Raw genomic sequence first — 18,023 nt, forward strand, 5'->3', positions numbered from 1 at the left:
AAGGACTGTACTTGCTTCTGTTGGGTCCTAGCAGACAGAACCAGGAGTAATGCATGGAAATTGCAAAGGGAAGATTCAGGCTTGATGTCAGGAACAACACTGAAGACTTTCCAGAAGTATAACTGAATGCCTTTAGAGGCGGCAGCTTTATCGTCTTTGAAGATTTTCATGCAGAAGCCGGATGCTCACTTCAGGCGTATATCACAGTGGACATTGCTCTTGTGTATGGGTTGGAATGGATGAACACTGAGGGCATTTCCAACTCTCTAAACGTGAAGCTTGAGATTCATGTAGTAGGGCAGCATTCTAGACATGGAGAACTACTTGAGAAAAGATGTGGATGAAGGAAAGGACAGAACAAAAATGGTGAGAGAGTGGAATATCAGTTAGGTGCTACCTTAAAAGTCATCTATCCCAATGTCTTTATTTTACAAATGAGAAAACTGAGGTTCAGAGAGATTAACTGACTTGCTAACAGAGGTTGTAAATGGTGAAACTAAAAACAAATCTGGACTTCATCTATCATATCATGTGATGGGTAAATGTATGAGAAGTCCAGAAAGGAAGGTCAGAGGGAGAATCCGGGGAGCCTTGAATACCAGGATCAAGAATTTGTACTTTAATTTAAGGGGTTGTGGTTTGCCCTTGCCATGACTTGCAAGTGAATTGGATTTAAGTGAAGGAAGGCTGTGCAAGATCACCAGCCTCACTCTCTATCCCGGAGCCATTTGGGCCCAGTGACTAGATACAGAATAGAAGAACTGGAGAGAGGAGTCAAATGTAAAACAAATTTTGGTGGTAGAAATGGCAAGATTTGACATGGAATGGATATGTAAAGTGATGGAGAGTAAGGAGAAGTAGATTGGGGGAGGCAGTAGCCAGAAGCAAAACACCTTTCAAGGAGGAACAGGGTGAAAGGAGAAAGATAAAGATAAATGAGGGGATAGGATGGGGGAAATACATTTAGCAATCATAACTGTGAAAAAAAATTTGAAGAAGTTTCTCTGATAAAGTCTCATTTCTCAAATATATAGAAAACTGAGTCAAATTTATAGAGATGACAGTTATTCTCCAATTGATAAATGATAAAAAGATATGAATAGTTTTCAAATGAAAGGACTAAAGCTATTTATAACCATATGAAAACATGTTCTAAATCTTATTGACTAGAGAAACACAAATTTAAAAAATTTTGAGGTACTACCTCATACTATTAGATTGGCTAATAGGACAGAAAAGAAAAATAGCAAATGTTGAAGGGGTTGTGGTAAACATGAGACATTAGTGCAATGTTGGTGGAGTTGTGAACTGATTTAACCATTCTTTAGAGCAATTTGGAACTATGTCCAAAGGGCTACAAAATCATGCATACCTTTTGACCTAGCAGTACTACTACTAGGTCTGTATCCCAAAAAGGATTAAAAAACAAAAAGGAAAAGGACTCATATGCACAAAAATATTTATAGCGGATCTTTTCTGTGGGTACACAGTTAGAAGTTGAAGGGATACCAATCAACCGTGGAATGGCTGGACACATTGGGCTATGTGATTGTGATGGAATACTATTGCACTATAAGAAATGATGAGCAGGATGCTCTCGGAAAAACCTGGAAAGATTTAATGAACTGATGCAAAATGAAATGTACTATGTACAAAGTAACAGCAATATTGTAAGATGATTAGCTGTGAATGACTTAGCTATTCTCAGCAATTCAATGATCCAAGACAATTCTGAATGACTTATGATGAAAAATGCTATCCATCCCTAGAGAAAGAAATGGTGGTGTGTAAATACAGATTAAAGCATACTTTTTTAACTTTCTTTATTTTTCTTGAATTTTTTTTGGTTTATGCTTTCTTTCACAGCATGACTAGTAAGGAAATGTTTTGCATGACTACACATGTATAACCTATATTAAATTGCCTGCCTTCTCAATGAGGAGGGTGGAGAGGGAGGAAGGGAGAGAATTTTGCACACAAAGTTTTAAAAATGAATGTTGAAAATTATTTTTGCATGTAGGGGGAAAATATAGTAAAAATTTTTAAAAAAGGAAAAATGTGAAGATCATTTAGGTGGTGATAGAAAATATGATGAGGATGTAAGTGAGTAAAATGAGGTGAAATGAATTTTGTAGTGAGAAGAGATGAGGTCATGAACTGGGGGATGTTTGAAACACTAATGAGGAGACATCTGTAAAATGAACTGCTTCTTGGAAACCAGGTGGACATAAGAGTTGAAGAAGCAGAAAGATTCAAAGGTGACTCTCCAATGTTTCAAGTCTAGATGACTGAAGAGGATGGTCAAGATGACAAGAGGGAAGGACAGAAATAGAGAAGATTAGGGAAAGATGTTGAGGTCTGTTTAGAATATAAATACATCTACACTAATAATAGCGGAAACTTGCATTTTTAGAATAATTTAATGAAAAGCTAACATAATAATAGCTACCATTATATTGAGCTTTAACTTTGCAAAGCTTTTTACATATATTATCTCATTTGATACTTATAGCAAGCCATGGATTAGGTGCTATCATTGTTCCTACTTCACAGATAAAGAAACTGAAAGAGGTTAAGTGGTTTGACCCCATACAACTAGTAAGTATATAAGATGGACTTGAACTCAATTTCTTCATGACAAAAAGACCAGCATTGTAGCTACTACAACATCTAGCTAGGATCTATGTAGATGATACTTTCTGTCCTCAAGAAGCTTACATTCTGAAGGAGGAAGAATGCATACGCATACATACATATATATAAGAATATATTCTTATATGGAGATGATTACATATATTCATATGTATGTGTATATATTACATCCCCATTTATAGCTAGGTAATACCTTAACTACATACACACACATATAACATATGCATACATACATACACACACACACACAGAGCCTTATATATGAGAAAGTAACAGAAATGATGAGTAGGGTCAGAGGCAAGTGATTGAGATGACCTTTCCAGGAATGAAAATGTTGATTTGATTGTTCATTCTCAGAGCTAGAGGGATGGGAGGATGGGTGATAGAGAGGTAGCATGTTCACCACTGTCATAGCATGGATGGAGTGGGTCTGAGTCAAGCTAGAAATAGTAAATTCTCACTAATCAGAAGCCCCAGGTCCGAGGGTAGCAGCTAGATTAGAAATTTGGAGATGACTGCAATACCAGAGCATCCTATCAAGATGGCTGGGAAACAACTCTAGGGTAAAACTCTTTCAAATTCATTGTAGCTAACATACTCATGAGTGTGTGTGTGTGTGTGTGTGTGTGATCACTTAAAGGCTTTCAAAGCACTTTATGAAAATCTAATTTTATCTTGCAACAAACCTGAGAAGTAGGTTCTGTTATTATCCCCATTTTACAGATAAGGAAACTGAGGCATACAAAGCTTAAGTGGCTTCCCCAGTGTTACACAGGTAAGTGTGAGACCAAATTTGAACTCAAGGCTTCTTGAAATCTTAAACTCTCCTCTGTGTCACTTGACTACTTTATTTGATTATTAGATCAGAGAATAGGTGATTTTGTGCCAGGTGTATGTACAGATGAAAAATTTACACTTAGGTTAAGAAACTTGCCCAAGGTCACATGGCTAATACATAGCCAGTATTCTGACTCTGCTGTCCAATTCCTTTCTCCTTGACCATAGTGCAGAAGGACAATGAGGCTGAGACAGAGAACCAGCAGACCTTCCTTATAAGCAGGAGGGAAAGGCCAGGTAGAGGGAGGAAGAGAAAGGTGAGGAGGAGGTCCTGAAAAACTTTTCCTCCTTCACAATCTGTCTAGGGCTGGTCCTGCTCTACTAGTCAATCTGGGATCAGAGTTCTTCTTTTCAATGTTAATGAAATGTGGCACAGTAAAGAAAAGTATTGCACCTCAGGTCAGAGGATTCAAGTACAAATCCTGTCTCTTACTGCCTGGGTGGCCTTGCACAAGTCACAAAAATTCTCTGTGCTTCAGATTCCTCAACTCTAAAATCAAAGGATTGGATCAGATGGTCTATGAAGTCTCTTCCAGCTGTAGATCTGTGATCCTATCAGTCAGGGACCTTAATGTCCTCAGATACCTCAGTACAGGTAGAAGAAGAAGAAAAAGAAGAAGCAGGAGGAGGAGGAGGAGAAAAAAGGAGGAAGAGGAAGAGGAAAAACATTTATATAAAGCTTTAATGTTTGCAAAACATTTGACAAATATTGTTTCATTTTATCTTCACAGTAACCCTTGGTGATAGGTTGTATTGCTGTCCTCATTTCATAGCCAACGCAGGCAGAGGCTAACTGACTTGCCAAGGGTTATATAGCTAGTGTCTGAGACTAGATTATGAACTCAAGTTTTCCTGATTCCAGGTTCAACACTCTATTTACTGTACCACCTAGTTGCTTTAAAATCCAGGTAGCTCTTCATCATCAGAAAATAATAACTGACATTTATATGGCCCTTTAAGATTTGCAAAGCACTTTACATATATCACTATGTGATTCTTAAAATAACCTTGTGAAATAGATGCTGCTACTACCCCCATTTTACAGACAAGGAAACTGAGGCAGAGAGAGGCTAAATGACTTGCCCAGGGTCACACAGCAAATTAGTATTTGAGATAGAATTAGAATGCAGGTCCTTTTTCCCTCCAAGCCTATTGTTCTCTCTACTATGCTCATCTCCTTTTCCAACCAAGAGAGAAATAGGCCCATACAAGACAGTCACGTGGGGACATCACCGCTCCAAACAGCATGTTCATTTTCATATGACCTAAGGATTAAAGAGAACTGAGCTGAGCTAAACAATTTGGCCAAGACCCGGCTCCAATTGCCTTTTGTCAGTTCCCCCAATTTTCTGTAAAACCAGAAATATTGGCTTGATTCAGAGATAGCTGCAGTAAATTTATGGGATTATTTTTATGAGAGAAACCTCAAGTGTCACTAGGCATTGCATGTTTGTCCCAAATCCATTTTTCTATCACATTATTAATTAACATTTGTTTAGCATAACCCGTGCAGTTAGAGCCAGACTAAATGCTGTAGGCAGCTTCACCACCCACACTTGTTCCCCCAGAGGAATTACACATACTATGAAGCAACTTTGTGACAATAAATTTTCAGGGAAACGGCCCAAATGAAAAGAATCTCTTCCCACCCGTGGGCCTTCTCATGCGCTCACCATATGGGACAGGAACGCTATCACACCAACTGGGAGAAATAACTGGGGGGAGGACCCAAAAATGTGAGATTTCTTACAAAATGATGGCAGTTTTACAGAAATGTGAATTCTTTGGAAAGCCATAAATAACTTGCACTAGAAATATATCATAGGAAACGTTTGGCAACTCAGCTGTAGGGTGAGCACTTGATATAGACGTACAAGAGACTTGTCATTTCTGTACAGAGCCTTGCCATGTACAGACTCACTCAATGTTTTTTTTTGTTTTTGTGTTATTGTTGGTATTTGTTGTTTTCTCCTGCTTTTACATGTTCCTATTATTTGTCAAGGGCAGGAGGAGGAGTTTGGCCTTCACTTTGACTTCTTGGATGAGTCTCCTGGCCTTTGAACTAAAGAAGTTCAGAGTCAAGGTGCTCTGTAGGACAACCTCCCCCCACCCCGCATCATGTTGGCTCTCCCCCATTCACTGTTGGTTCTCTCTATATTATATTTCTGGGACCCTGGATTCCATCTAAAGAAGTATAGACTTCAAGCTGATGAGACTTCAGAGACGATCAAATCCAACCCTCTCAGTTTTGTCATCTATCAATGACAGAAAAATCAAGTGAGTTGGCCAGGGTCACACAGCCAGCAAATCTCTGAAAATGCAGTTGAACCCAGGGTGTTTTCATCTCACACAGATATTATCCCCTCCATACCTTAATTGATATTATCATCTCCTAAGGAATCATGGAGGCTCAGATGTTGAAAGGGATATTGAAGGATGTTTTCAAGTATTTAAAGGGCTGCCATGCAGAAGAGAGATGTTCTACTTAGCCCCAGCAGGCAGAATTAAGTACTGTGAGGAGAAGTAGAGAAAGGCACATTTAGGCTTGAAGTCAGGAAAATATTTGCTAAGTTTTGGTGGAAGGCAGAATGGACTGCCTCAAAAAGTAGCAGGCATCTCCCTCACTGGAAACTTTGAGGCAAAGGCTGAATGGGCATTTAGTGGTGACATTTGGGGAGATTCTAGATCAGGTATGATAATAAGAATAACTCACATTGATAAAGCACTTTGAGGTTTACAAATTGCTTTGCCTGTATTATCTCTGCATTGGACTAGATGGTCTCTGGGTCATTGGAGTCTGCGACTGATGTATTGCTGACACTGAAAAAAGGAAGCATCCCCCATAAGGCCAGGGTAATGAACCCAGTGAGGCTGGGACTCAACAGACAATATCCATCACTGGTTTGTTACCAAAGCTTCCTTTCTGCTGGTAGATTGGGATCCAGTAGCACAGTCTTTGAGTACTCAGAGTCATCCCCACACCTTGATAAAAGGGCCAATGAAGAAGGACTTTAGTGTAAGTCATTTTTATTATGCAGACTAGCCCTTCACATTTGTTTAATGTGCTACCCTAGAAAATATATAATTGCACATAAAAGCATGTAATTGTGGATAGAGGCCTGAACCTGAATTCAAATCCTGCCTCAGACACTTGCTAGCTCTGTGAATGTGGGCAAATCATTTAATCTCTGTCTGCCTTAGTCTCCTCTCCCTATAAAATGGAGATAGATAATAAGACCTATATTTTAGGATTGTTATCAGGATAAAGTGAAATAATGTGTATAAAGAACTTTGCAAACTCTTAAAGGGCTATATAAAAACTAGTTATTATTATATTTTGCATTGACTTATATAGGTACCTATTATTGTCCTTCAGTAGAGAAGAAGCTACATAAAGGCAGGGATTCTTTGTCATTTCAGTCTTCGTATCCCCAGGACCCAGCATACAGTATCAGGCACATCTTCCTGACTCCAAGCCCAGAACTCTATCCTCTGTCTCTAGCTGCCCTCAGGCACATAGTAGGTGCTTAATAAATGCTTATTGAAATGGTAACACCAGGATTTGAACCTGAAACCAGTTCTTCTGACTGAGTCCAAGCTTTGCAGCTTCTAGTCTTAGAAAGTGACTGGGGGCACTAAGAGGTTTAAATGATTTGACCAGGCAATGTCAGAGGTAGGATTTGAACTCAAGTCTTCCTGACTTGAAGGCTTGCTTTTTATCTACCATGTCAGGCTACACTGGCAGAGGGTATTTCCTAAACCAATGAAATCACAGAGCCAGTCCCTGTCCCTATTCCAGGTTTGTGCTTTACAAATTGCCAGTGTAGAAAGTCTGTTCCATTAGGGAAAAAATGCTAGCTACTAATATCCAAGACAAAGGACCAAGCTTGTTTATGCCAAAACCCCGTTGAATTCTAAACCTATGAATCTGTGGTTTTCAGGTAAGCATCTGGGAGCAACCAAAATGGAAAGATTCTCTTAAAAATCCATCCCAGATTTTAGGTGTAATCAGGTAGGTGTATGTACAAGGAGGACATGTACAGAGAGGTGTCAGGGCTATTTGGGAAATCAGAATTCAGAGGCCTTTCAGGTGGAAGGGATGAATCTACTCTAAACTATTCTTTAAAAAAACTAGTGTCTCTGGTACTCCATCAAGGGTCCTAGTGGGAGCCAAGGACTTCATACAGTTTCACCAGACAAACCTGCTCAGTCTCTTAGGTCAGGTTTTCACTACTACTTGTCAATTTCCCTTTCACGGGAGACGTTGAGATCCTTTCAGAAATGATACAGGCTTAATTTAGTCCAGAAACTGCCCAAAATGATCTGGCTAATGTTTGGGTGGCAGCTAGTGGAACAGTAAATAGACAGTTGGGCCTGGAGTCAGACCAGTCTCAGACATATTCTAGCTGTGAGACCCTGGACTAGTCACTTTCCTCATCTGTAAAATGAGCTAGAGAAGGAAAGGGTAAACCACTCCAGTGTCTTTGCCAAGAAAGCCCCAAACGGGGTCATGGAGAGTCAAACAGGACTGAACAACAACAACGCTAGGGTGGCTGTTGACATTCCTCCCACACCCCATTCTTCTTTCTTTTTAAACTTGGACTTATTAAATCAACTGAGCGACTTTCACATGAACGCACACATTTCTTGGCTTTACCTCTGCCTAGTAGCAGCATGTGATCTCAGAGAGTTTCTGTAGGTGTCTACAAAGGTAAAATAGAGAGAACTCTTTCTGATTCTACCTGTGGATCTAAGAAACAAGTAATAGTGATCTGGATTTGGAACCTGAGCAGTTTGGTTCAAGTTCTGACCCTGACTCCTTAAATCACTTTGAATTAAATCACTTAAATCACCTTCTCTCCCAGGGCCTCATTTTCCTGATCTGGGAAAATTCTGTAATTGGATTAGATGGTCTCTAAGATGCATTTCTACCCTCAGTCTCATGATCCAGTGGTCTAAGGCCAAGGCTATATTCAAGACTCTTGCAGGGTACCTAGGGAAGTCTGTTTTAATGCAGTGAGGAATTCAGATCTCCTGGCAATGCTCAGATCTGTCATCACAAAGGAACAAGGTGTGCAAAGTATGAAGGGAGAAGAATAACACGGAGGGAAAGTTGGGCCTAGATGAAGGAAATAGGCTGTGATCAGGGGCCCCAAGTATCAGTCCCACCAACATGAATATACTGAATAAATGAAGAAACAGACAGAGATTAGGAGACTCCTTCAGGGTAAACTGACTGCCTTGTTTGTCAGGCAGTACCAGGGATTAGTCATTTGCTCTTCCACTTCTCTCTTTTCTATCTTGGTCACTAATCCTGGAACAAAGACCCTCCCTAAACCTACCTTATTCATCATGGGAGAAAATCTATGCAGTGGTGAAATTGAGTCCTAGACAGAGCTAATCTGATGGAGAATGAGCTCCTGAAACACTATATAAGACTATACGTTATACAACTATATAGGACTCACTGGCCAAATGCATTAACCACCAGACAAAGGCACTGGAAGTTTGCTCTGCTTCCATGTGCATCCTTTCTTCTCCCATTTCCCATTTTCTGCTTTTTTCTAAGATGGTTATCACATCAAAATTGCTTTTGCTACAAGAAAGGGCATGACAGTCTACTGTCCTATGGCCCCACTTAGAATTCCTTAAATTTACAGTACTAAATCTCTAAGCAGAAACTCCTTTCCCTGATCATCACTCTCTGCTTACTCACACCCATCTATGTCAACCCCTTCCCTGCTGTGGCCCCACCCCCTCTTTCATAGCTTCACAGAACTCTCTGAAGCCCTTGCTCTATTGTGAACGAACTGTCCTTCACATGCGTCCTGATTTGTATTGACTTATATTGTTGTACCCTTGAAGAGTGTAAATGTCTTGAAGGCAGAGACCTTTTGTCATTTGAATCTTTGTATACCTAGCCCATTTTTGTTGTTGTTCAATCATTTTCAGTCATGTCTAATTCTTCATGACCACATTAGGGGTTTTCTTAGCAAAAAGAAAGGAATGGTTTGCCATTTCCTTCTCCAGATCATGTTACAACTGAGGCAAACAGGATTAAGAGACTTACCCAGGGTCTCACAGCTAAAAGTATCTGAAACTGAATTTGAAGAAGATGAGTCTTCCTGAGTCCAGGTCCAGCATTCTATCCACTGTGCCACCTAGGTGCCTCTGTGCCACCCAATTATTTAGGTGTTAATAAATGCCCATTGAAGTGGTAAAGTCAGTACTTGAACCTGAAACTAGATCTTCTGACTTCAGATTGAATGTTTTTTCCACTGTACCCTAGAGACCACAAGTAGCAGGAGACAAGATTGTAAAAGACCTTGAATGCCAGCCAAAGGAGTTTGGACATGATCTGATAGACAGCGGGGAGCCATCATCACATTGTAAAAATGTTTTAGGAAGATACATTCAACAACACCACGTACAAGAACATACTGGGAGTTATAACATTCAGTCCCAAGACCATTATTGATGGTTGGCTTTATACTGTGAGGTCTGTGATCGATGGTCTTCTTTGCTTGAGCCCAGGAGTTTGTGGTCTTGGGAATGATAGGAGACCAATTTCTAAGCTCTGGATCAGAGAATTAGGCACAATAACCACTACATTTCCCCATTAACAGAATTGATTGCCTTTATTTGTATCCCTTATGCTTATGATAGTGCTTGGCACATAGTAGGTACTTGGTTATATTTGCTGACTGACATTTTCACTCAAAAATTTGCTTGCTGGCCAGATTCTGTCCTGCTCATTTTGATCACACAGACTCAACTCCTGATCCCTCTTATGCAAATTGCTAATGTGGCTGCCCAAAAGCACAGGAATGGGAGGAGTGAATAGTGCCACTAGCCTGTCCTCCTCTGGAATCAGGCCACATCTGGAGAATCCTAGTAAGGTTAGTGCAATACATTTGGCAAGGAGAACTGACAGATTGGAGGCCAGTAAGAAAGGAGTGGTAAGATTCAGAGCCAGAAGGCTCCTTAGAAATTATCTTATCCAAAGCTTCCATTTTACAGTCAAGAAATCTGAGACCAAAAAAGGTTAAGTGATTTGCCCAAAGTAACACAGATGGCAAGTGATTGAGTTTAGATTTGAACCCGGATCCCTTAGTACTTTTTTCACTATGCCATTCTAGAGACCTTGTCATGCTAGGATTGCTGGAAAGAACCAGGAATGTTCAAAGTCTGTGGTTCCCCACATCACTTCTAAGTACCAAATGTTCTTTGTATGATTCCAATGAAATTATTACTATTACAGACAGTATCTTTTACCACCAGAACTGTCTTTTCCCAAGCAACTAGCAGCAAATATGATCCACCCCACCCCCCAAGAAAAAAGTATACTTCATGTGTATTTGTGTGGTATTATACTTCCCAGGTTCTGTTCAGAATGTGAGCCTATTTTATTGATTGTATGCAAGTTAATAAAGGCATTTAGGTATTCACATAAAGGGGTAAAAAAAGAAAATTACAAAGCCTTTAGGGGCTTCATAGGGGAAAGAAGTGCTCACTATTCTCAAGTATCTCAAGGGCCATCATGGGAAGAAGGATTCTACTTGTTCTGCTTGATAGAGCCTGGCACATTTTCAAGTTAAGGTGTTTGTTAGTCATGTCTGACACTGTGAATTTTCTTGGCAAAAATACTGGAGTGGTTTGCCATTTCCTTCTCCAGCTCATTTTACAGTTGAGGAAACTGAGGTAAGCAGGGTTAAATGACTTACCCAGGTCAGCTAGTAAGTATCTGAGGCTGGATTTGAACTCAGAAAGGTGAGTCTCTCTGGTTCAAGCCCAGCACTCTATCCACTATATTACCTAGCTGCCCTAGCACCTAGTAGATACTTAATAAATGTTTACTAATTGGTTGAGAAGACAGATGGCATCCTGACATAAAAAAATGAACTTTCTAATAATGAAAACTGTCCAAAAATGGAATGGGTTCTCTGGTGAGGGATGGGGATGAGGAGGAGGAGGAGGAGGAAGAGGAGGAAGATGAAGATGAGAATGATGAGGTTGATGAGGAGGAGGATGATGAGAATGAGGAGGAGGAGGAAGATGAGGATGAGGATGAGGATTGATGATGATGATGATGATGATTGTATGACAAACTGTACAAGTCACCACCTCTCAGAATCTTAATTTCCTCATTTATGAAATGGGAATGAGAATGCCTGCTATTCCTACTTTGTGAGGTTGTTGAAAGGCTTGAAGGAGATTAAACTAGGTAAAGTGCTAATAATAATGATGACTTAACATTAATTAAAATTATACTAATTATGGATATTTTAAACTATGATTTCTTTTTGTTAGGAGAGTTTGGTCCAGACTGGTAATTTCCACCACCACACAGATCAGTCACTCATCTGTGATTTTAGACTCTAGATCCTTCTGTGAAGTCTGGATTCCATCAAGGGGTTGCATTTAAGGACCTAGAGGGCCACATGTGACATCAAGACCACAGGTTCCCCACCTCTGCTCTAGATCATTTTTTTAAAAGTCCTTTACGTAGTGTGATCCCTTTTGAGCCCTCCAACAGTCACACAAAGCAGGAAGTATGAGGATTATTATTCCCACTTCACAAATGAGAAAATTAAGGATCAGAGAGTTTAAATGACTAGCCCAGGGTCACACAACTAATCAGTATCAAAGGCCAGAACTTCCTGGCTCCAAGTCCAGAATGGAGATCTTTGGGCAGAAATTGGGTACCAGTACCTTGTGGAATGGTATCCAATTAGACTTGGACTTGATGACCTCTGAGGTTGCTTCTGACTCTCGAAGTTCTGGGATACTATGGTTACTTGAATTTGGCTTCAAAGGTCTGGCTTCAGCAACTTCCATCCTTTTGTGCCAGCATTGGGCCTTCCACATTGGCTCCAGCCTATGTCTCTGGCCTCATCTTCCACCACTCCTCTCCTCAAATTCTCTCCTCCAGCCAGAGAGGGAGGCAGAGAAATACAGATAGCTGCCCAGGAGGGGCCTGCTCTGGGCACTTCCAGCAGCCACCAAACCCCAGCAGGAACCCAATAAAGCCAGACTGACGTGCAATCCCTACATAGAAAGTAAACAGTGGTTGGAATTATGTCCAAACAGTCAAAATTTCTGACCAAGGGAGCAGCCTTTGGGTTGGGGTAAGGAAGCTAAGGTTTCATCCCTGGAACACAATGGCTCTGCCCCCGGCCCCAAGGCTTCCCAAGCCCTCCAACCAAAGGCTTCCCCACTCTCTGCAAGGACTGGTAATTGAAGGAAAGCATTCAAGGATAAAGCTTAGTACTGGAGTCAGAGCATCCAATCCAAACCAAGATTCAGACCCCTTGAAAGTAAAATACATAGATTTGACAAAGGGGCCAAGGGACCCCTCCCAAAGTCACTTACTGGCTATGTTATTCTGGGTTTGTTATCATGGCTGCTGCTGCTGTACAGTCATGTCCTCCTTCTTCTGGCCCCATTTCTTGGCGAAATTTCTGGAGTGGTTTGCCATTTCCTTCTGCAGCTCATTTTGCACATGGGAAAATTGAGGCAAACAAGGTTAAGTGACTTGCCCAGGTCACACAACTTGTGAATGCTTGAGACTGGATTTGAACCAAAGAACATGAATCTTCCTGACTTCAGACCTGGTGCTCCATTCACTGCACCCCCTCAGCTGTCCCTACTCTGGATTAGTGAATCTCATCTGTAAAATGGGGACAATGATGTCACCTAATATACCAGGTGGCGATGTAAGGATCATGGAACGTAACATACATAAAGCTCTTCAGAAACTTCTAAATGCTATATAACTGTCAGGTGGTCATGAAAGGAGAATGTGGCGGTGCCAATGCACGTAGAGCTTTTGCCATAGAGCCTTTCTCCTGTTCTTTACACATAAGCTGAGTGTTTCTTCCTCTCTTTCTTCATCCTTCAAATATGTGAGAGCAACTGGCGCAGATGAGCTTCCAGATAGTCTTTGCTCCATGAGACGTCACAGAAGCAATAGAGGAAGTCACTCAACACTGGGGAAAGGAAGGGGAATAAGCATTGATATAGCCCTGATAAGGTGTCAGGCAAATCATCTCAATGGATCTTCACAACAACCCTGCAAGGTAGGTGCTATTATTACCCCCATTTTACATTTGAAGAAACTGAGACAAACAAGTTAAGTGATTTGCCCAGGTCATACAACTAACTAGTAAGAGTATGAGGTAGGATTTGAATTTAGATTTTCCTAAATCCAGACCAAGTGATGTATTTACTACTTCACCAGTTGTCAACGGCAGAGAAGTTGGCTTCAAATTATAGAGTCAGAAAAACCTGGCTTTGAATTCTGCCTCCGAAGCTTATTGCTTGTGTGACCTTGGCCAAGTCATTTAACTTCTTTCTGGGCCCCAATTTCTTCATCTATAAAATGAAGGGGATAGGACTAAGTGACTCAAAGGTCCCTTCTACCTCTAAAACCTGATCTGTAAAATAAGGGAAATGGACAATCATCTCTGAGTTTCCTTCCAGTTTTAACTAATTTGGGTCTATAGCAGGAGGATTGGGACTAGACCTGCAATTTTATTAATACAGGGAACTTCTGGATGAGGAAATACTTTTGCCAATGAAGTCAGCACCTTGTCTGTGATTGACAGTCACGCAGGAGTCAGAGAGATGCTGAGAGCTTAAACAGTTTATTCATCCAAGACAACACAGGCTTTACACGTCAGAGGCAGAACTTGAACCCCAGTTTTAATGGCGCTAAGAATGCCTCTACATGCACCCCACCATATCTGCCTCTATAGGACTTCAGGTGTTGTTTTTATTCCTTGTTTTAAAAACTACATTCTTTGTTCTATGTGATTACACATGTGTAACCTTTAGCATTTTGCTTACCATCTCAGGAAGTGAGGGATGACGGAGGGAGGGAGGGACAGAATTTGGAACTGAAAACTTTTTTTAAAAAAATGTTCTAAATTGTTTTTACATGTAATAGAGGAAATTTTTTAAAAAAAGGAAAGGAAAGGAGAAAAACAAACTGTTATCATACTTTAAAATATGTACACATATTCTTACAAAATTAACAAGAATCCCCACAAAAAAATTAATAAATAAAATAAGGAATTAAATCCTACATAAAACCATATGCCTCAAAATATTTACAGCTTGCTGCAAAGAAAATGTTTATACACAAAACGCATACACACTTTAACAAAATAATAATAACATTTTACTTTTGGTATTCTGCTCTAATTTTTTTTCCATTTGTATGTTTATTTTACTTCTGTTTAAATATAAATATGTATGCGTGTGCATATGTATGTATATATATAACTACACATGGTGTGGTAGCCTGTGTACATTAGCACTTTCAGCCTCACATGGGACACTGGCCATAGGGCCATTCTTCAAGTAGCAACGATTTGCCTATTCCATTTATCTGTGTCAATAGACAGTGAGCTCTCTGAGGGCAGACACTGTCTTAAATAATGATCATTTCTTATGTACTTAGCCCAGGGCCCGGCAAAAGTGCTTGATGAATATTTTTCAGTGAAGGGAAAGTCTTTTTTTTTTCCTCAAGTTAATTGGAGGCTGATCATATGTATAGCCATGTGCTGATGGCATTTTAGGACTGGAAGGGACCTAAAATGATCATTTGGTGACCCTAAGTGCCAGAGAGGAGAAATGGCTTGCCCAAGGTCCCCCAGAAGGAGCAGAAGGCAAGGACTTGACCCCCACCCCTTGCAGCTCCAAATCCAGCATTCTTTCTACCACTGCTTTCTCCTAAAGGGGCAGCAGCAGCCACAGATGGAGTCATCCTTCATGGTATGTAAGATCCTCCAGACATCTGGATCTCTTACCTCTCTTGCTTTGTTTTTCATTACTCCTTTCCGTGCCTTCTAAGTCTCAGCCAACTGTTCTCCCAATTGTTCTCAGACCTTATCCTGCATCTTCAGCATCCGTGGATGCTCCCAAGCTATCTTCCACTCCTATAAATGCACTACCTCTAATACTTTGGCTGGGAAAATTCTTCTCTCCCTTCAAGGCTCAACTCAGGTGATATCTTTTCCATGAAGATTTCCTCCTCTCCACCCCTACCCTAGCTGATGAAAATGAGCTCTGCCTCTTTCCTTTTCCTAGAGATTTTTACCTAGATTTCTCCCCACCCCCATTCTGCTTTGTATTATACTAATAAACATGCAAGCTATAATCTACCCCCTCTTTCTACCTCCCAGTAGATTGGAAACAGTCTAGAATCTGGGACTGTCTTGTTGAATGGAAGTGAGGGTCTGGCACCCAGTAGGCACTTAATAGATTTTTTTTTTTAATTATTGAATTGAATCATGCTGTTAAAGTTGTCCTTAATTTCTAAGATTTTAATCTCTTGGAAGCAAACTAGATCACTGAGAATAGAAAGGGAACTTAGAAGTCTAACAATACCTTCATCTCACAGAAGAGGAAACTGAGGTACAAAAAAGTGAGGTGCCCCATCCAAGGCCCCCTAATCTATATCCAGAATTCTTTGCCTTCTACCTACCCAACTTTCCCCACCTCCTGTTCCCCATAGCCTGCCTTTCCTCTAAAGACAATTAATTAAAACAATCGTTCCTCTTCGTTGAATAGTCATGGTACATGCTGAGATAAGCAAACCTCTGAGTGGGTTCTAGCCCAGCTCTTTCCTGGCAACTCCCAAAGCTAGGCATCAGAAGGGATCTCCGTACATACATTTGTACCTCCTCTAGAGAAAGGCAGCACAATACAATGGCAAGAGCGATGGACTTAGAGTCATAGCATCAGGGTTCAAATTCCACCTCTGCCACTTAGATTGATCTAGGACAAGTCATTTCACCTCTTTTGGAGTAGATGGCCACCAAGGTTCCTTCCAGTTTTGAATCAATGAGCCCTTGACCTTGATTCAAATCCCTCTTCTATCACTTACTATCTGTGTAACCTTAGGCAAATGGCCTTGCTTCTTTGAACCTCAATTCCCCCCTGCACACACACACACACACACACACACACACAGATGCTTCATATGCCAGTTTCTCCCCATCTCTCTGAGAAGGCCTCCTTCAAGTAGGGTACTGCTTACCCTAACTCCTCCTCCTTGGGAAACCACAGAGCTTGGCCCTCCTTCACCCCTGTAATCCCTAGATTGGTGATTGATGTTCTGTTGGGCCACCTCCCTCAGCCCCACACTGTGGCTGGCCCAGCCTTAATCATGTGGTGCCTCTGCTCCTAGTCAAAGCTGTCCCCAGAGCCAAATACCCACTGGCCCACCCCAGCTGTGGCAGGCAAGGCCTGGCCTGCTCTTTCCAGCCCAAACCACCCATTAAGAGTCTGTTTAGCCCAGACATGGGGTTGGGTGGTTTATTTTACTGCTTTTTAATTACTCTAATTGAAGGGAAGACTCTTTTTCTCTAAATAAGTAGCTACCCCTACACTCTCCTCTCCATTTAAACTCTCCTTCTATGTTTCCAAGCCTCATAAGCGTCCTAGCATTGAAGTTGGGCTGGAGATGACAGGGGAAGAGGAGGAGTGGTGCTTTAGGAGGTAGAACAGATGCATTTCATTAGCTTGAATTAGCTTATAGATCAGCCCTTACAACAGCACATAAACATAAGGAATCACAGAAGCTTAGAGCTGGAAGGAACCTCAGAGATCACCTAAGCCAACCTGCTCACTTCACAGTTGAGGAAACTGAGATTAAGTGACTTTGCTCATGGTCACACAGGCACGAAGAGGGTATTATGGAAAGACCCCTGGATTTGAAGTCAGGGAAACTGGGTTTGAATCCTATCTATCATCTGGCTATCTAGTCATTTAATTACTTATTCATTCATTTATTTATTTGTTTATATTTTTATTTCTTTAGTTAGTTATTGCCTGTATAGGCTTAGCAAAGACACATAATCTCCCTAGCCCTCAGTTTCTTTATCTGTAAAATGAGGTGATTGGACTAAGAGATCTCTGAGTTTTCCATCCAGCACTGAATCTGTGCTTCTCTTGTTGTGTTAGTCCTTTGTTGCTGAAGAAGACCATGCCATCAGAGAAATGATGCCATGACTTGCACTTGACTTTGTTTTGAGTGAGGGAGGGCTGTGCAGGTCACCAGCCTCACTTCTCCTCCAGAGCCATCTGAATCCGGTGACCAGATATTCATCAGGATGACTGGAGATGACCCAAGATGCACTGGAGACCTTGAACCCTTTCGGTCAAGGTCTATGCAGGTTCTCACTTAGGGTGAGGCCATGCTCTGGCTACTTCTTCAACAGGCCTATTCAAAGAATGGACGTTACCTCACCCTAAGTGAGTATCTTCACAGACCTTGGCCTAAAGGGGCCAAGGTCTCCCAGTGCATCCTGGGTCATCTTCAGTCATCCTAGGCATTAAGCCTTCTCTGGGAGACTCCTAGTAATGAAGAATCTATGACCTCCCCAGGCATCCTGATCACTCTCATTTGGAGTCTTTTCTTATGGTTAAGAAATGGTTTCCTAACATGAAGCCTAGATCTGGCTCTCTGTAGCTTCTGCCCATTAATCCCTGTTCTCTGTAGGACCAAACAGAGCAGATCAAATCGC

Source organism: Notamacropus eugenii, chromosome 1 (assembly GCF_028372415.1).
Source record: "Notamacropus eugenii isolate mMacEug1 chromosome 1, mMacEug1.pri_v2, whole genome shotgun sequence".
NCBI lineage: Eukaryota > Metazoa > Chordata > Mammalia > Diprotodontia > Macropodidae > Notamacropus > Notamacropus eugenii.